General features: G+C 39.0%; 1 protein-coding gene across 4 annotated transcripts in view; it reads right to left on the bottom strand.

Annotated features, from left to right (window-relative positions):
* The window catches only part of SLC7A11 (solute carrier family 7 member 11), a 176,322-nt gene that overhangs the window by 68,683 nt on the left and 87,872 nt on the right, over positions 1-19,767 (bottom strand). Inside the window, exon 1 of one of the 4 annotated variants that reach the window (XM_080403013.1) lies at positions 608-747. The exons of the other annotated variants lie outside the window; for them this stretch is intronic. The gene's annotated coding sequence lies outside the window, so the exon portion shown is untranslated. Of the gene's footprint in view, positions 1-607; positions 748-19,767 lie in introns of those variants that run through there. 4 annotated transcript variants of the gene reach the window in all.

Consider the following 19,767-nt stretch of genomic DNA (forward strand, 5'->3'; position numbering starts at 1 on the left):
TTAAGTATACAATCCCGAGTATATAGAGAGAGCTCCACTACAGGGTACCCCATCAGCTTTATGAGTCAAAGAATTGTACCTGAGTAAAAGCAGCACACAAAGTTAACTGTGGTCACTTTCCAGTAGCACAATACCTCCCTGTAAAAGGCACTCCTTCTGCATACAGAAGGCTCGAAGAGGGCGTGCAGAAAGACGCGGCACTGTAAATCATGTGAACGCTTACCGGCGAGGTCAGAGTACCACAGAAGTTTAAGTCAGGGCAAACCTGACCTGCTCCCATATCAATTTCTATTCCAGTTACACAACGCAGGCTTTTACTTATTCTTAATTTAAACAAAAAATTGGAAGAAATGTTTATTTGGACAGCAGTATAGTCTAAGCAGAGAGATCACGCTAATCGTCTGAGTATATCTTTTATTAATAATTAATTAACTTCAATTTATTAAACCCTTTCAGGGAAACTAGGGAAAATATCCCAGTTCAGTTTTCTGAAAACAACATAGATTTGAAGGCACCTCCTCAGACATGACAGTAATGAGGTTGGTACCTGAGGGATATCTTGCCATTTGCTGTTGCTTTATTTCCATTTTTCATCTTTATTTCTCACCTTTTCTCCCACTTAAAGCACACTCTTTAAATTCTGAGTTGAAGTAGGAGCTGTTCAGAACTTCCTCTTTTTTTTCCATGCCCCTTTCCAGGGGACAATAAGTGCTCAAATCTCAGGGCATCTCCATGAAAAAGGTAGAATTCACTCTTTGATCTAGGTGCACACTGTTATCCCAGATAGCTCAGGCACACCTGCAGCAAGCAAAGCAGTTTAATCCAGAGATTTTTATGGTTCTGCCTGCCCCTTGGGTTATGCCAGCCTTGCACATTGGAGGAGGACTTGACCAGCCAGCTGAGCCAGCCTTGTGTGTCCACGCCAGTGCACAGCCAGGCAGCAACCCCAGGGAGGACACAGAAGTTACCAGATTGCCTTTTGGCATCGGTATCACTTCTGAGGCTGGTCTGGGGGCTACCATACCTGCTTCCCTCCAGTGCAGAGTCAACTTGGCTCAAGATGCAAAGACAGGAGTTTCTGGGTTTACTCTAGGCAACACAGCAAGAATGAGCAATATTGTTAAAATAGGAGCTATTACAAGTAATTTGGAAGTAATTCCACTGATTCTCCCCTTCCAAATGAGAAACGCTTCATTGCTCCTTCATCATCAAGGAAGAACAGAAGAGGCACTAACAGTCAAAATACCAAAAAGTGCCGACAGATCCTGTAGCCAGAGTAGAGAGGTTTTTGACGGTCTCGCCTCTTCATATGGACAGCCTTGCTAATCTTCACAGAATGAAGGATGTCACCATGAAGCAGAGTGCGAAGGACTGAAAGGTCAAAGTAGTAAAGAATTTTATTTTATAGAATGTATTTCGCATTACATTTCTAATGTTGCATCTCCTGACCAAAGCTATTCTGAACACACTGGGCGACAAAATAGAAATTCAACCTCCTGACAATTACTCTGTCAGACAACTGGAAATGAGAAACGATGCACCTAGCCACTGTCCATCTTTCTAACTCTCCCTTCATCTCCACAAAAAGGATACAAAGTCCAGTTTTCCTGGAAAAGTTCCCTTTCTCATCTTCTGCACGGGATGCACAGGCAGCCACGTGTTCGGGTACCTATGCGCCACCACAGTGGAGTCACAGTGACAGACAAGTCTCTCCAAGAACTGGGAGAGCTTTTTACAAACCCTGTTTTAATTTTATCGCGTAAGCTTATCTGACGCCAGCACTACCTATCCAGATTTACAAAATTCACCTCTATAAGCTTCAGAATCTCCTAATAAGTGAATTCTCTTATTCAATGTGAAAATGAAGTAATCTTCCCACTCCAAACAGTCCAATGTATCATCTGCTTAGCACGTTTTCTTTTCATTTAAACCAAAAATACAAATACAGCTTTCAATCACTTAGGCTAAAGACTGAAGCTAGAGCTCCTCACCTCACATTCACCAGGGGCAGAACTTCTTCCATCACGTCTTATGCTACACTGAGCATAATAAACTCAAATTACATGAAATCACAGTACGTCTTGTCAAAAAGAAAGCTGCAACTCCCCGGGGTAAAAGACCATACATTTTTATTTCCCCTCGCATGGCCTTGCATTTACTTCCACTTCTGATAATTACTGACTTGGGAGGGCAGAGAGCAAGGTGGGGAGAAAAGCCAGGAATCGGGCCAACCTCTGGTTTGAAACGTTGTTTTCTTCTCTATTTTGGCAGTAAAATTTTGCATTCATTTTCTTGCATTCCATAACTATAGCTATCAGTGACTCAGTTTATAAGGGCAGTTGTCAGAGTATGCAAAAGTAATTCTAAAGCTAAAAAGCAGAAGTGCTTCAGCCTCCATATTCTGGATTTTCATATGTCTGTTGGCAGTTTCTGTGATTGAAGCAGCAGATTCAAAACTCAACACCACAAAATATATAGTGAGGTGTAACAGTACAAAAGTTTACTGGGTTAAAAGGAAACCTGCAACTATTTTTTTCAGCAAATAAAGCCTGAAAGTGAAAAAAAACCCAAACAAACAAACATAAACAAAAAACCAACTAAAAAAAAAATCACCACACACAAAAAAACACAAACCAGAAAAAAAAAAAGAAAGAAAAAAAAAGCAAGCTGGGAACAAAACTAAATATACATAAATATACATTGGTTTGTTTTGTCTTTGAAAATAAATGTCCAGGTGCTTAGCTGTCACCCAGAGAGGGAACATTTTAGCACACCAGAGAGTATGCAAGCATGAATGAAGGGACTTTTGGCTCCTTCCTCTGCAACCAGTTGACAGGCTACTCTCCGTGTGTATTTTAACAGGGCCTGGGGATTATATGCCCTTGTTCCTGCTCAGATATGAAAAAAGCCAACCACACCTGAGGCATTTCTGTAAGGACTGCAAGATCGGAACAGCGACCAAAATGGCAGGCAGACACCAGCACCACGCTGGCATGATCAGTGCAGAAGTAAAAAGAAACCTCTATTTCAGTGATCCCCTTGTAGTGTAGCCCATCAACTTCAGATTCAGAATCTGGCCCTGCATGAACATTGACCTACTGGCACTGTCACGTTGAGAAAGGGACGCTTTTTTCCTCCAGACATGACAGATGTGCAGTTTAAACCTCTCAGTTACCAAATTCTCCTTCCTACCTAGCTGCCAGCTAAACTAGTCAGCTTTGCTCAATAACCTGATAATATGAAGTGCCGTACAACATCTCTGGTATTTAAAATTAAGATGCTCCTTGCAGCCATGCTTAGTACTTAACTTTATCTGCATGGCTTTTCTGCTTTTGTACTCCTCTTCTGATTTGAAACTACAGAAATTTATTTGCATTGAGGGCTCCTCACTATATTCTCTTTGATTCTTTTTCTGTTCATCAGAGGATATTTTCATCTTCTAGAGTCTGACACCATCCTGAAGAGCAAAACATTATAAACAGATTACAAGCAGTGTGCGTTCAAATAAATTACATGTTTAAATGTGTCAGTTAAATTATAATGCTCAATTAGACAGCTAATTATGTTGAAAATGCAGTTGTGTGCATAAATTGATGGCCACTCCCCCAGCCTGCCTGGCTGCTTCCATTCATATATTGTCTCTTCATAAGTTTTATTTTTCAAATATCACCTGGTGGAAGGTGCAGCTAAGTGCAGTCATACACTGTTTCACTGTTACTTCATTTAAAAAAAAATCATTTCAAATAAAATTCAGCATTCGCACTGAGTTTTACTACCTGCCATTAGAACTTTAGTGGCAGCTGGTTTGTGGACTAGGGTCCCAGATTTCTCAGGGTCACATTCCCAAAAGGCTTTCCCCCTGTTTACGATGTCTTACTTTCCAGGATACTTTTTAATCACTCTCACTGCATCATTCTACAAGGAAAATATAAATTTCTTTTAAAATTACATGCACATGTGAATTTTACAGATGACCTTCTGAATTAACAAAGTTGTGCATGAAACCACAACGGACAATTGTATTTATAAAATACAGTATTAATATTGCAATTGCACTCCTTAATACTAGCTAGGACCTGAAAATCAAGTAGGAAGAAGAATCTGTCAGCACCAATTAATCAAAATTTGATTTAAGGATAATACCTTGGTATTACAAAATACATCCTTGTACGTATTCATGACATCTCATCCCCCAATCATCGTGCAAAATAGCTCTTTTCAGATACATTCATCAAACCATTCATTCAGTTTCTATAGGTTCACAAAGTTTACTGGCAACCAATCTAACTAAAGCATTCATACACAGCAAAATCCAAGGTCTCATAGTTTCTAAGATCTGTGAAGAGCTAAATGAGTTGTTTGGTGTCACCAGACAGTTTGATATCTCATTTCTTACAGTATGAAAGAAATCATCAGTAAAGTTCATAAGTATTGCTGTGTTAAAAACTGAGGCAAAATAAAGACAGTATAATACCACCAAAGAGATAAAAGTAAATTCCACTCAGGCTCAGCATACAGTATCATTTCAGGCAGTCAGCTGTTCTTTTTAGTCTTACGTTTAGATATTATACACAAATTAATGCTGGGGGGGGGGGGAAAACCCAAGCATGATCATTTTCTTTCTTTTCTAGTTTTTTGGTCTTTCTTGTCAATTGTCAAAGGTAAGAGTTTTATTATAAGGTCTAAAACCATTGTTATACAGTTTCTCCATACTGTCAGGCCATATGAGCCATAATTATTTGTGAAAGTGTTCTGTCAGCCTGTATCTCCTAATAATCCATTTAAGACACCTCCCAGTAAAGAAAAGACAACTGAAATAACCCTGTGTCTGTAGCTCTGGGCATATACAGTAGTAAAATCCAGCTCCTCGAGACATGTAAAATTAATCTGGATAAGTACTGCAAATGACGATGTATGAACCTACTCCAACTCTAACAACACAAGAGACAAAATGATCTATTGTGCTACATCTTTTTCTTTTTTTTTTTTAATTATTACCTCTATGGTCATTCAAGAGGGAAAGCCTTCATAATTATGCTCTACTTTGTCCTTTCAGGACTTGCAGTAACTCCTCTGAAATATCTCAACAACAGAAATCAGGGAATTCCAGGATATGTTTTTTATGACACGTGTTACAAATTACTAAATTCCGCTTTGCAACTAAAAATTCTGTTTGCCTCTTTTAAAAAATGGCATTAACATTCACCCATCAATTTCTGACATGCCATTTTGAACCTCTAGTAATGGTAAAACAGACTATTTGAAATACATAGAAGCAGGGTTAGTATTTATCATTTGGTCCTCGGTCTCTGAGCAGCGCCAGTCTGCCAGCCTACAGAGTCAGAGAGTGACACTGAGAAGGGCTAGAAACTGCTTAGAGATTTTTAAAGGTTCTTATGATTGTCACTAAGCTCACTGCTCCACAACAGATTGAAAAATGCGAGAGGTTTTCCAGCTGAAGTCACGTGTGTATTAAAGAGGATTAACATGAACAGCCAACTAGCAAATGCCAGTTTCTTTCTTTCCATTTTTTTAATCCTCCTTTCTTTCTATCCTACAATAAAACCTTTTTTTTTCCTCCCCTCCCCCCTGCCCCCCTTCTATATATTTCCCCTCTTTTGGAATAATGCATTAAAGAAGCTGAAAGTCATTTAACAGATGCATCTAGCACAATGAAATTCTGTGCTACAGACTCTGAGGATGCAGACTGCGTAGTAAATCTCACTCAAAGCAAAGAGTATTAAATCATGGAACCATTGGAATGACTCAGGGTCACAACTGTTCATTTACACAATTCAGTTGTTGCATGCTTATCTCTGCATTCTCTTCTGTCCCCAGTGTGTATATCAACAAAACCTGTTCAGTCAGAAAAACACCTTTGGGTTAGCATCCAAAGCTATCGCGGACAGGAATAAAATAGAAATGCTTTGGGTGAATCACACTGAAAGGCAGCCTTCGGAGTGACACCCCTACCGAGGCAGAGCGCAGCACCGCTGCTTTTGGACACTGTGCAGCCTCATCCCATCAGCTGGCCAGCTTTCACCTTCAGCTACATCTCCAAAACATTAATGGCATCACGGTCTGGCCCAGTCCTACAGCTGCTGTTCACACACAGTAGGTTGGCTGAGTACAGCAAGAAAATCAGAGAAACAAACATTGTAACTAACAGATCTCACAATTTTGCCCAGGTTTTAATAGTTTAATCAATTATTTGCATACTACTTCATGTTGAAGCCTTTCCATGATAACCTGATGTGTTCCCTGGGTGCACTCTCAACTGAAAGTTAAGGGAAAGAAAAAATACAAAGTTGTGGGGGTTGGGTTTTTTTTTTTCTAGTGGGAAAAAAAGTGAGATCGGAGGTCTGTGGTTAATACTAAGACAGTATTATCCACCTTTCTTTTCTAGGAACATTTTTGTTTTTCACAAGAGAAGTCATTTCTCGTGACATCTTTAACTGCTGTATACCAGCTCAATGCCATAACCAGACAGTCCTTCAAGGCCTGGCAGACTGGGCTCCCCAACAAACGCCACCCACCTGCAAGGCCACCAAGAGTTGACTACAGTTGCGGTTCCGAGATTTCTTGATACGAAAGTTGCACCTGAATTATCACTATTTTAACTGCCAGAGCACATCTCCACCACAGATTTGCATAAGCCCTTTTCAGACAACCTTCAACTCTGGAGAAAAAAAATGTTTTCTCCATTTTTGCTTGAAATTTTTTCTTTTGTTTTAGACCATCCACTCATACTAAAAAAAAAAAAACCAAAAACAAACAAACAAAAAAAAACCAGCAACAAACCACACAACCAAACCACACTGTGCTCTTTAAATTCCTTGCTTTCAGTTTAGAGGGAAGTTTTCCAAGATATATTTTTCAACAATCTTAAGGATACATATGAAAAAAGAAAAAAAATCACCAACAAATCTTGATCCTCACTAATTTCTATTGTAGGAACTTTTTTTTTTCCATTAACATTGCTGAATGTCATTCACAAAGCAATTTGGCATCTGTGCACACTTAAACTATGAACATCTCAACACTTCCCTTTTAAATTCCTGAGGAAGTAGTGGTCAGATTTAAATGCCAAAGATGAGGAAGATAAATTTCTGAATGGGACCTCTGAGAGACAGATTATAGCACATTGTAACTATTACATTAAGTTTTCTCCAGGTGGAAAAAAAAGCCAAAGGTAAAGGAGACCCCTGGGACTCTTACTCTGTTCATTTAGGTCAGAAACCTTTGTAGCGCTTAAATATTTCAAACTAATTCCCCAGAAAAACCTCAAAAAAGTAATATTTCACTTTTTTTAATAAAACTCTCTCAAAGTACAAAATTGGCTAAGCCAATCTGAGCTGTAGCTAGGAAGAAGTGGTACGTTAGTACACAGAGATTGATCTCGCTATACCTATAAACCACCAGAATAACACTTTAGCGCAGTGTCTTTCTCTCATGCCCTTTTGCAAGTGAACTTAATTTCAGCCAACTCTGCTCTCAGATATGGCTCAAAAAATGGGGTAATTTGGGTGTCAGAATAAAATAAGCAGGCTTTTTTCCACTGTAGTTATTTCATTTCTTATAATACATATATTCTTCATTCAATTACCTTACACCAGAGAGTCTGTCCATGTTTCAGACCTTAATGAGCACGTAATATCCTTCAAGAGATACCTGTTTGCTGTGTTTAAGGCATTAATTCTCTGAATGAACCTTAAACTCCTGCTTATTCAGGTATAGAGTTTTCTAGACATAAAAAGCACCACTTCAGCAGATTATCAGCCATGAACTTTTTCAATATATATCCAATAACATTTTTTTTTAAAAAAGCATTCAGACAGTTTTCATAGATCAAAGTAATTTTGTCGTATCCTCAGTTTGAAGAAAATAACATTTGTCCACTGAAACTGGTAACTCTACTATTACTCCCAGTACACATTACATGTGAAAAACAGAGAAACTAAATTAAAAGGAAGAAAAATTCAGCTTCATATTCTCTTGGGAGGAGACAAGAATGAAGGTCCATAAGCAGCTTCTTTCATCCAGTTTTTCAAAGAAATGTGCGTTGGCTGCACGACAACCTCTGTCATGAACCATCAAGAAAATGCTGAACCTTGTAATATAAACCACCTCCACTGCAAAAGTAACTCTACCAGCTGGCAGTAGTAATCAGGAACACAGTAAATTTATTTATCTTACTACACAAGCTGCCTGAAAGAAAAAGGGAGACAACTGTTATATTTATTTTCTGCACAGCGGCACAGAAAGAAATGCATGGCCAAGCCTATGCCATTTAACTATGTTTAATCCAGAATCTCATCCAATGGAATAATCACTGACTAATCTCAGCAGGTAACTGCAGAGACACTGACAGTACTGATCACTTTATTTTTACATGGTTATCAAGTGATTTGTTTCAAAAAGGAAACAGTCCACCCTCCTTTGTCTGTTGGGTTCGGTGTACCCATTATTAATGTGTAATTTGCTTCTATTGCTGTTTTCACAGCTTTCATCATAACCTTGTGCTTGCGGTATCACTGTTTGCTGTGAAAATCATTAGAGGTTAGTGAACTACAAACAGAAAAAAATATTTATTTTAATGTACATAAATCTTTCTAATGTGAAATTTTGGTCATTTTCTCAAAATTTCCCCATGAGAATAACAAACAAGGGATTTTTTCACTCTGCTTTTAAAATCAGGAAAAGAATTTATAGCCTCCAAATGACTGTGGCCCACGGGAGAATCCTGGGACTTCTGTTTTTCACCACCTGCCACTTCCCCTTTCTTGTGGTCACAGCTAACATCACAAGTCCCACTGCCTACCCAGTGACTCCTGTACTTCACTTTAATCCACTGAGTAGTCCCATGTCGCCTGCAAATGCTTTAAGGCAGGAATTGGGTCTTTGATTTACAAATGTAAACCAACCTACACAACAGAAATTGCTCAGACTAGCCTGTACGCGGGCACACACAGGCATCTTCTCACCCTGGGTATTCATGCTGCTGTGGCTACTCCGGTGCCTCTGTCCATCCACGCCAGTTTACTGACATGGCAAGCACCTCTCCCATTGGCAATATAAACACATCAACAACTCTGTCAGCTCTTGAAACCCAGCTGGACGCAATGCTATGGCAAATAAAGCCACATGGTACAACATGCTTGCTTGCCCAGCTCTGGTGATGTCAACTGCTGTCATGATGTCATGACCAGAACCAAAGACTTCCTCATAACATGGGAAGCTGTGCAAGATCATCGCTGCTTCACTGAAATTGTTGCAATCAGCTACGTAAAGATGAGTGTTTACTAAAGCCTGCGTTAGCCTCTGTCTCTTCACCCAAATATTTAGATGCATGAAAGCAGGTCTTTAGACTGTTGTCATTTCTATACTTTTGAGAGGAACTCCTATTCTTTTGAGAGGACACTGTCTGTACAACAGGGTTTGCCATTGTAACTACACCCATTGGCAGTAGAGAGGAGAATAAATCACTTTGTCAGCCCAAATAAAGATAAAAAAAAGCCTGGTGTAGAAACAGAATCACTAACAGCTGAGTACTTTTGCAGGTTGAGGTTACGTCATTTGTCATTTTTTGTATTATGCAAATACTCAGCACCTCTGCTAGACAGCATGTCCACCTTCACCATGTTAACATCGTGACATACGCTAACGTATGTTACCATAGCCATTCCAGTGCTGGCAAGGTCAGCATGAAAGCATGAATGCTCAGCAACTCTGACTGTTTGTTGTTTTTGTTTTGTTTTTTTTTTTTCATTTGCATCTTTTCTATGAGAGATAGAAGCCCTGCCTGAGGAAGGTGGATTCATTACAATACTTACCCTTTTCTTCTTGTAGGTATGGGTCATCAGGGGCAGAAGGAGGCTCATAAAACAACACAGAACATGCAGAGCGTGCTGCAAGAACTGTCTCGTTTTCATCCCTTGCCCTGTTCTAAGATAATATGAAAACTATGCGTGATTAATTTTTAAAAAATTGGAAAAGATGATGCCTAAGGCATCTCTAATCAACTTGCTGGTGAGGTACATACAATTCTGCTGCAGTCCTGCACCGCAAATAAGCTACACAGAATTTTAATACAGCAATTATTGCCTGCCACTTCAAGATAATGATTACCTACCAACCCATTTAAGATGGGTGTGTGTATGTGCATCAACAAGAGGGATAAATTGCAAGCGTCTTCAAAAAAGGAGGTGGCAGAATGAGATTTTTACTAGATGAACTACCCCATAACGCTCAAGGAGGATAAAAGGAGTCATCTAGATGAGGAAAACTTACCACAGAGTACATCTACTACAAGGCCCCTTTACAATGCTCCAGAGTCAGATAGTGGCAGCACACCAAGAACAAGAAACAGGATCACTCATCCATGTAACAACACCTAGTGCTAAAGTAAAGCCAGTAGCCTGCCAAATATACTGGCATGGACATATTTTGGGGCAGAGAAAATGTTGATAACTGAGGAAACAACAGTGGGAAAAGTAGAAGAGAGTGGAGGGCATGCCTATTACAGGAAAAAGAGGAACCTGAAAAAATTGCATCATTTCCCCCTCCTGTGCCGGACTTTGTGACCTGTCCCTGCGCCCCTTTGCTTTTCAGCCACACCCATATAATCCTTCTGGGCCACAAAAGGCTCTCACAACAAAAGGTGGTGTAGTTCCTCTGCTTATCTAGCATTACACAGCCCAGCTTTAAACCAAGTGCAGCCAGATGGAGAGTCAAGAGGTCACTGGTTATTTTTAAGCTCCATCTCTAGGAAAAAGCTTTTCCCATGAATGTTAACTATTAGTTGAAGTAATTGTGTGTACCCTGGCATATGTCAAGACATTATTAGGTTTGATCCAATCTACAGCAAGCTTCTCTCCAGCTATACAAAAGTAACGGTGTGTATTATTATGACATAGTGGTGGACAAAATTTGGAAGAAAATCTTGTTTAGGCAGAAGAATGCAAGAAGCTGCCCTTGGATGGCAAACAAACAAACAAACAAAAAACGAACAAACCCCCAAACATTACCCGTATAAGCATGGATAGGCACAATTTGCTCATACTTGGGTCTAGCAGACCCTGTTAACAGAAAAGGAATCACCCAAGAAACAATTTATTGCTGCCTGCTTCCACCCTAGTCAAACAAGGTAGCAGCTAGCTTTGAAAAACAGCCCAGTTTTCTAACGAGTTTCACAACAACACATAGATGTATCCAGAAAAACAAGAGGTGGGAGTGAGAAACACTGTAATGTATCAAAAAACCTGCAGGGTTTTTACCCCTGTGGGTAGATGCTGAAATAATGTTTTTAGACTATGAACCCAACATGTGCACAAAACTCTACCAAATAGTTTGATTTTTGGTACTTTATGTAGCCTACATACATATATATAAACACACAACTCTACCCTACTTAAGATTAGTATGCTTACAACCATTTGATCTGTAGACATCATGAAAATGCCAACATGAGAATTTTCACTAGAAATTTCTGAGCATCAGGTTTGTCCTCCTCCTCTAGATAACTGCATGAAATTCCTGAAACAGAAACAGAAGCTGAAAGGTAGATTCAGATTCAGAGTTTCAAAAAGATTTTCACAGATTTTTTGCATTCAATGCAAGAAAGTAAGTTCAGTAATTAAGAAAAATAAAAGGAAAGTTCTGTTACGGATTCAAAACTGACAAAGATTGCTTCATAAGGTAGAAGATCTTTGAGTTACAATATACTCAGTGGAATTGTAACACTAATGCTCTTTTCTGTGTTTATTGGCAAAGTGGGAAATGGGGTAAACCAGAAAAATTGCTTATGGCACGGAAGTAGTAAGAATTAAAAGGAAAAAAAAAATCTCAAGTCATAGTAATACTGAAGTATGGGGCAATACAGTGCCGGATGAAACTGAGTCTATGCAAAGGCCATCACTGAACAGAGATGTCTTATGAATTACTACAGTTGCAACTGAAAAATCATGCAGTTACTGAGAAAAAGCAATAGTGGGGACTTCCACTCAGTGCATAAAAGAGGTCAGCGGAAGAATATTCGATGACATGCTTTAGAATATCCTACTAGAACATCTCTGAAAATACACTTTTTATTACCATTTTCAGCTTTATGAAGCTCCTGGAGCTCCATTTCTACTATACATCTAATGTTTTGATCTTGTATACTCAATCACACACTGCCCAGCTCCCAGCTTTGCAGAGTCCTTGGCTCTGTTTCTTTCAACAGTTCTGCTCCTACCAGCCCATTGCCCTCGTAAGGTGCCACCGATTACATCGCAAATCAATGCAAACATTGCTGACTTCAGAGAAGTTACAAAAGTACATATAGGGTCTGAGATGACAATGCTATGTGGACATTAAGTAGCACTTAGTTAAACAAACCTGTTGACCATTTTGACCCAAGTCACATCTTCCGAAGTCCCACCATTTGTGCAGAGCTAAGCGGGATTTTACGTTCACAATGGACCTCTGTTCCATTTTCCCCTAAGGACAGCACATATGCCTCCAAATACCTAACAGAAGCTGAGACAATTCTAGCACTTTACTCCTCAGGTTTTTACAGAATTACTTTGCAGAAAAGATCTTCTGCTTAAAGCTTCTTCTCCCTGTGTTTAAAGACTGCTTTAAGACCAACACATAAAACAGGCCAGCAGACAATGTTTTGCATTTAAAGTCTACAGTGCAATGCATATCTTCTATACTGCTCCTCTGCTGAAAACTCTCTACATGAGTAAGTGTAGGAGACAGACATTATATAAGGTTGGAGCATAACACGATACATGCCTGCACTCCTCACTCTCCCCTGACAGCTGCCTCATGCTTAGGTCTTCTTTCTGGAAACTGCGTATCACTGCATGCCATGAATGTCAGGTCAAAAAGATCTGAGGTCCATGAGGAAGGATTTCTACCTGTTCTGATTCTGCTGTTAGCACTTCTTTGTCCATCACACACTCAAGCACACTTAAAATCTCAATGAGGATTTTATGGAATTATTCATCATCTTTATAGGTAATTAAATAATAGTGTACATGAGGGTTTTTTTTTTAGTTTCACCTCCACTTCAAGCTACGTTTAGTATTTTCTTTCTCATAGAAACATCTTCACTAATTTATAGCATAGAAGGAGGAAACCTTAAGAACATTTAATTGTCACAGACACATCCTCAGCTCTTCATCTTTTGGTATTTAAAATTGTCTCCCCAAACCCAGTACTATGCCAAAAGAAAAGAAAAATAATATCAAAATAGAATGCAAAAAAAAAAAGGATCAGCTTAGGCTGCAAATAAAGTCAAAACATTCAGCGAATCTAAAATTGTAATAACTACAGCAAGAAAAGATATGGAAAAATCCATCGTGCAAGGGAATCTTTAGCTACAAATGAATGACCAGAGCAAAACGCTAAGCTGTGCAGTCACCCTGCTGCTATGGCAGGGGATGCCAACACTAGGCTTTTTGCCGAATAGGAAACTGCTAAAGCGCAACCTTTGGAATGAGGACATGTCAGTAAGAACTTGTAATCTTGCGTCCTGTGGACAGCTTTTGACAATGAAGTCTCTAATATGCTTGGCTGTGCTTTATTATTTTTTTTAATTATTATTTTATTTTTTACTATGGCAGGCAGTGATTTTTTTGTGTTAACAGTGATACCAGGCAATACTGGCACCAGTACTTCTAGCTGTAGGACAACAGGAGACTGAGAAGCCATCTAACTTCTGCTTCAACGTAGTGTTGAGATTAGTGCTAGACAGTTGACACCAGAACTTCATCAAAGCCAAATAATTATACAGTTAGCTTTCCTTTAAAATATATTCCATAGCTACTATAACTTGTTAATAACTTTCTGCAACGCATGAAGTATCTCTGAAAGTCACACACTAGCCAAAATATGTTTGCTCTCCCTTTAATCCCACTGATAAGTTTCCAAAATGTTATAGTTCAATTACATTGTTCTTCTGGTAATACAACAGGAGATGAGGGTGGGTATTAAGTCATTACTTCAGCCTGCAGTTTCACCTCAGTTATAACATGCTTTTTCAGCACTGATGCAAGGGAAAGGTGGTGTCACTTACAATCCAACAAAGATAGATGGAAAAATTCCAATTATTCTCAAATGAACAAAAATAGAGGAAGCTGTACAGATCTGAAGTTTCTATTAGCAGGCTTATAATAGAAGACAAAAACAAAACATAAAAAGCATAAAACTAAATGTAGCTTTATGTGAGTAAAAATTACTGCATAAATACAGCAAAATCCCCATGGAGAATAAGAATTTTCCCAAAACAAACGTCTCTCACTGGTCTAAATGTATGTGCTAGTCTCATGCCTGCAGAAGAAAAGTAACCTCCATGTATCTTCATTGAAGGTTTGGATTTAACAGCTGAATCCCCATGAGTTTTCATAGTGCCCAGGGATGGTAATTTGGACCCAGCAAGACTGCTGTTCTTACTGCAGATATGAAAGCCTGTTAAAGATGAACAATTACATATACCTTCTTATATTTTGCAAGGTCACAAACATGCTGATTGCAGCACAGGAGCAATTTTTTACAAAAATACTGCCTGAGGGATGTGGTGAGCCAAGAGGTACCTTTCCTGCATTCCATCAACCTGTTGCAGAGTTACCAACACCATCTCTTCACTATCACACAAGCAGGTTTTTACCATGAAAATAAGATAAATGACAATGACTTATTAAGAGAGAAAACTGAAGCTGTCTACGGTCTACAGGAGCAATTCAAGATCATCCGATCTTTGAGGAGCATTTCCTCATTCCAAAGCCACCACCAAAAAGCACATTATTCCAAAAAGCACATCACAAGCATTACATAAAACAGCTGGTCTGTCACAGGAACAATAATTTTAGAGTCCAGTTAGGATCAATAAAGATCAGGTAGCAACTTTATAAAATCAACGGTGTCAGTGACAGCACCCTAATTACGTTTCTACTCAGGTAATTGCAGTTCAATGACTGGCAGCTCCTGCAGGGCCCCTGCTCCCCTCCCTTCCTACCTTCTCCATTTCCTCTGTAAAACTTGTCAATGTGATCACACACTTTTAAGAGATTATTGCATTTCAGGGATGGTCAAAGTTAACTTTGTATAGCTCAGTCTTTCCATATGATGTGGAGTCTCAGTAAGCTAAAATAAGCACACCAATATAAGGTTTTTCTCTCAGAAGACACTGTAAACACTTGAAGGAATGGCTTTATTATCTTTAGACTGTCCTGGGGACAACTATTCTCTTTCTAAATTCAAAACTTCTCAATAAAAGAAGAAAAATTTCCAGTAGGGTAACTTACATTCAATGTTACTGTATGTTTTTCTTAATATTGCCTATCTTATTATACAAATAGCCTTTCTTGGGCTTCAGGTAGAAGAGTTTATGAGCTTCTAGAACATCCCAGTTCCAGTGGGCTTCAGAGATTATTCATGCCTACACACCCCTTCCTATCTAGCAACTAACCATCACCATAGACACGCTAAAGAAAGATACATAAAGTGAAAAAGTTTACTTGTAGAACCTAAAATCCTGGCTCACTAACACTCTGTTGTTCTGCAGCTGCATTTTTTGTATTTGTTTTGGTCTACACAAGAGGCAAAAGTCCTTCCCTACATCAAAGTTATATTCTGAAGTAAATCCACGGAAACCTGTGTGGACATAGCACCTCCTGATCTGTAATCAGACTTAGGCCCAAATAGGATTTATAAACCTGGCGGTAAAATTTATGGCAGCACTTAAAAATGACACACTTTAATTAAAATGAGAGATGCTAGGGTAGATATTTTTTTTTCCCCTTTTTATAGTTTCGTGGCCAGACTGCTGCAGTAATTGAGGACTCATCTTATTATGATCTTCATCATAATTATTTTTCTTTGTTTAATGTTCAAACAAAGTTTCATTTCCATCTTCCATTTCATTTTACAGATTTTGATCTTACTAGCAGCCTGGAGAGCCCTGTTTAATTCTCCTACATGTTAGGACCAAAGAAGAGAACTAATTAAAAAGAAAATCTGGGAAGTATAAAGAAGATTCAGGGGTGGGGTGTTGGGCAGCAGAGGGGGAAGCAGCACAACAACAATTGCCAATAAAGGCACACCTAATCAGCAAGCAGAATTATTGAGGTATTACTCCAAGTAGCATTGTGTTACGTGAGTAATTCTGCCTTTCCTTACTGGGTCTAGAAATGTATTCCCAACTATAATTTCATGAGGCTCTCACAGCTCTAAATTTCCTGTGTGATCACTTTAGGCCACATTGCACCTTACAGGAGTCCTCACAGTAAGAGTTTGTCCAAAACCAGGAATTATTTATGTCACATATTTCCCTCTTTCCGCAATTTTCACTGAAAAGTTTCACCCAGCTTTACAGAGTCTTGCAAAAACTAAATCCTTATCATTTAAGGCACTGCTGGAAATTAAGTGATGCATTAGCAGCTCACACCTCCCATTCATTTCTGTATGTGCATCCTGTCCTAAGAGGGAAAATGATGTTGCATCTAGGGAAGTATTATATTTGCTGGGTTTATTTCAATACAAAATCATTTGAAAATAGGCATAAATTTACATGTGTTCTCCCAAAACAAAACCCGAATGGTTTGCTTTGACTACACAAAAGATATAAATGATCATGTAGGCTACGCACTTAAACCACTACCCCTCTGTGGCAGACAGTAGTTCTTGGTCAGTAGTTAACTACAGTACAGGTTAGTACCTTAGTAAGTAACATATGACCTTTTTTTCTGTACCATAGCTTTTACATTTTTATCAGCCATAGCAGTTGTCTTTTTATAGAGCAGACCTGATATACCATGAAACCAAAGAGGTGCTTGTTTAAACCACTTCTGGAAACCTTATTGTGATGTTAATTAATTTATTCGCTTACACTCATCTTATGAAAAGCCACAGAACAATTTAAAGAGTGTATAGCCCCTCTATGTGAACCTAAAACCAATACAACATGAAAATCTTACATTTATTACAGAAAGTATGAGTTCTGACTATGAATGATGCTACAGTTAAAATATGTTAACTCACCTATCCTTTCCTTATAATGGGGATAGCCAAAATGTTATCCCCAGATTTGGCTTTCCTGACTTTTTAAAACAAGTGCTAGCAAACATAAAGTACTACTCTGTCAGTAAGGGAAGAGGAGATCAAAACCTGTCCATATTAAGGAAATAAATAAAGCAGAAGAAGGGCCAGGAGGTCACTGTTAAATTGTCACCACTTTAAGAGGAATTCACATGCCCAGACACAGATGCCTAGTCCATTTGTTATGCTTTCAGGTATCTCCCTGCCTTAGCTGATGTTCCAGCTGGGCATGAGTATCCCATAGATCCTGTATCATATCTGCCAGCCATACAGAGGTTATATCAGCAGGTATAGGTGTCTACCACAGTTGAGTATCTGAATCACTTCTCTTTTCTCTGTCTCTCACTGTCTGCAAACTGCAGTACTCCTGATACTGCATCATCCATCACAGTCCACTGGCACTGGGACACTCAATATTTTATCTTAGAAAAAGGTCAGATTTCCTCTTCTTGCTCTTGTGTAATACAATATACCAAAAAGGCATGCAGCATTTAGGCAGATAGAATTAGACCACCTTTGAGACTGAGCATATTTAATTCTCAAATTTATGTATCAAATAAACAGACAAGACAGGAACAGATATACATCGCAAGGTGCTTCAGAACAAGGCATAACCTAAAGAATCAAATTGCAGCTTTCATGCCTATGGTCCAACTGCATCCCAACTCCACCAAAGGGAAATCCAGGCACCTGGAGTAGACAGAAGCTGTGGCATGTTCCCCCAGGCACCTGGAAAGGGGATCTGTGACTCCAGGGCATGCCGCAAAGTTCCTCTGCAAGTTACCTAGATGCCACTGCTTATAACATTCAAAGTGCATTTCCTCTCTAAAATTAACCCTGACTCCTGTGCTCAGAAGGAATAAGAAGAAAGAAAGATTAGAATTTAGAAAACAAACAGAATTATTCTACCTAACTATTGGGGTTTCAGGAGACTCTGGTAGAAATTACCAGCAAAGACACTGGCTTTGAATTACAAAGAGCTACAGGGAGACAGACTTGTTAAGCTTTCAAAATTGCTTTCATTCCATTTACACCAAAGAAATCACACAGTGCCCAATACTTCTAATTTTCAATCACAGCTAGCCAACCTTGATCCCATGGTCTCTTATTAATTTTCCCTTCTCACAGTCCCTAGCTGCTATATTAGTTCACCATTTTAACGTGCTTTCATCCTGCATGGTTTAGATTCCAATGGCCAGACTGAGAACTTCTATCACAGGTATCACTTCAATTGGATGAAGAGCTTCAGACTCCTTCTGTTAACAGAGAACAGTTGATCACTTATTCGTGATATGGTTTTAGTTTGTATTGGAGCTAACACTGCTGCTGTTTTGCATCTAAAAGCAAAACATCTAAAAGGGAAATCAGTATTTTTAATATTGCCCAGAGCCAAAAGGCCAATACATAAGAGCTGTGTTATAATGTAAATATCACACCGATGCACAGGCACATCCTGAAACAGCATACCCCTCCACCTTTTGCTTTAGGTGGAGCTATTTATGACCAATTCCATACATGTACTTTCAAAGAAAGTGAAGGGAAAGAGGTACCAAATATTCTTTTAACAGGATAAAGGTACTTTCAGAAACAGCTATTGCAGTAATTAATATCTTATTGTCTTGTAGGTATAGACGGTAACACACATGAAATCAGGATTAATAGATCAGGTTTTGTACCTTGACAGCCACTGCAAAAAGAGTAAGACTTGTCATACCTTGATGGCCTATTTCTTGTATGACTGTGGCTATAGGCCTGGTTTACCTTATGGAGAGCACAAAATCATTTGCAATTAAAAAGCAATAATCTTATACTTCACAAGATAGTAAACTGAGAAAAGCCAACATTTTTCAACCAAGCCTTGACTTCAAGTAGGTGAATATTCGTATTCACAGCTTTCTGCTCCTCAGGCTACTACTTCTGCTGGGTTTTATGACCATTTTGAATTTCCCCAAAACATATATTTAACTGCAAGCATTTAGGTTTAGGTGACTAAGCTTTGACAGGTCACGTAAGTTAGGCTTCATAGTATTCAACTGTAGATTGCTCCATAGGCTCTGCTAATAGCAGAGAAAAAGGCATTTTTAGGGCCAGGGCCATCTGACTAGTTTCACATATCTACCTTCAGAATGAGATCAGTCACGTCCCAGACATTCATCCTTTTTTCGATTGCCTGCAAATGAAGTCTAGCAGTTTCCTTAGATGGAGACATAACACAGAGGTCTACACCTGAGCAAATGAATCCCAGTGAAAGAGGCAAAGGGTAAACTCCCACTGTCCAGTGGAAAGGCTGGGTGGAGAACCCTGACCCACTGGTGACCGAGCTGGTATATGGACAGAGAGCAGCAGAGCGCCACACAGCAAAATCAGCGTGGGATCCAGGAGCAGCAGAGTGCTGCACTCGGGACAGTAAGTTCTGCTTTCCAGGCAGCTCTGCTTGCAAAGCCACCTTCACAAGGAATGTTCCTCTATATCAGGAAATAGTTTCTTAGTCCTATTTGTTGAATATAAACAATCCAATACTATTCAGCTCCAAACAAGGCTCGCTAAAGCACAGTTTATAATGACTACTTGCTCTCAGAATGCTTTCAGACATATTGTCAAGGTTCAATTATATTTTATGTGTCTAGGAAAAAAAATATTATTCATGATACTAAAGAACATGTGACAAGAAAAAGTAAATAA

The sequence above is a fragment of the Falco punctatus genome (assembly GCF_963210335.1).
Source record: "Falco punctatus genome assembly, chromosome: 1".
NCBI classification, from domain to species: Eukaryota; Metazoa; Chordata; class Aves; order Falconiformes; family Falconidae; genus Falco; species Falco punctatus.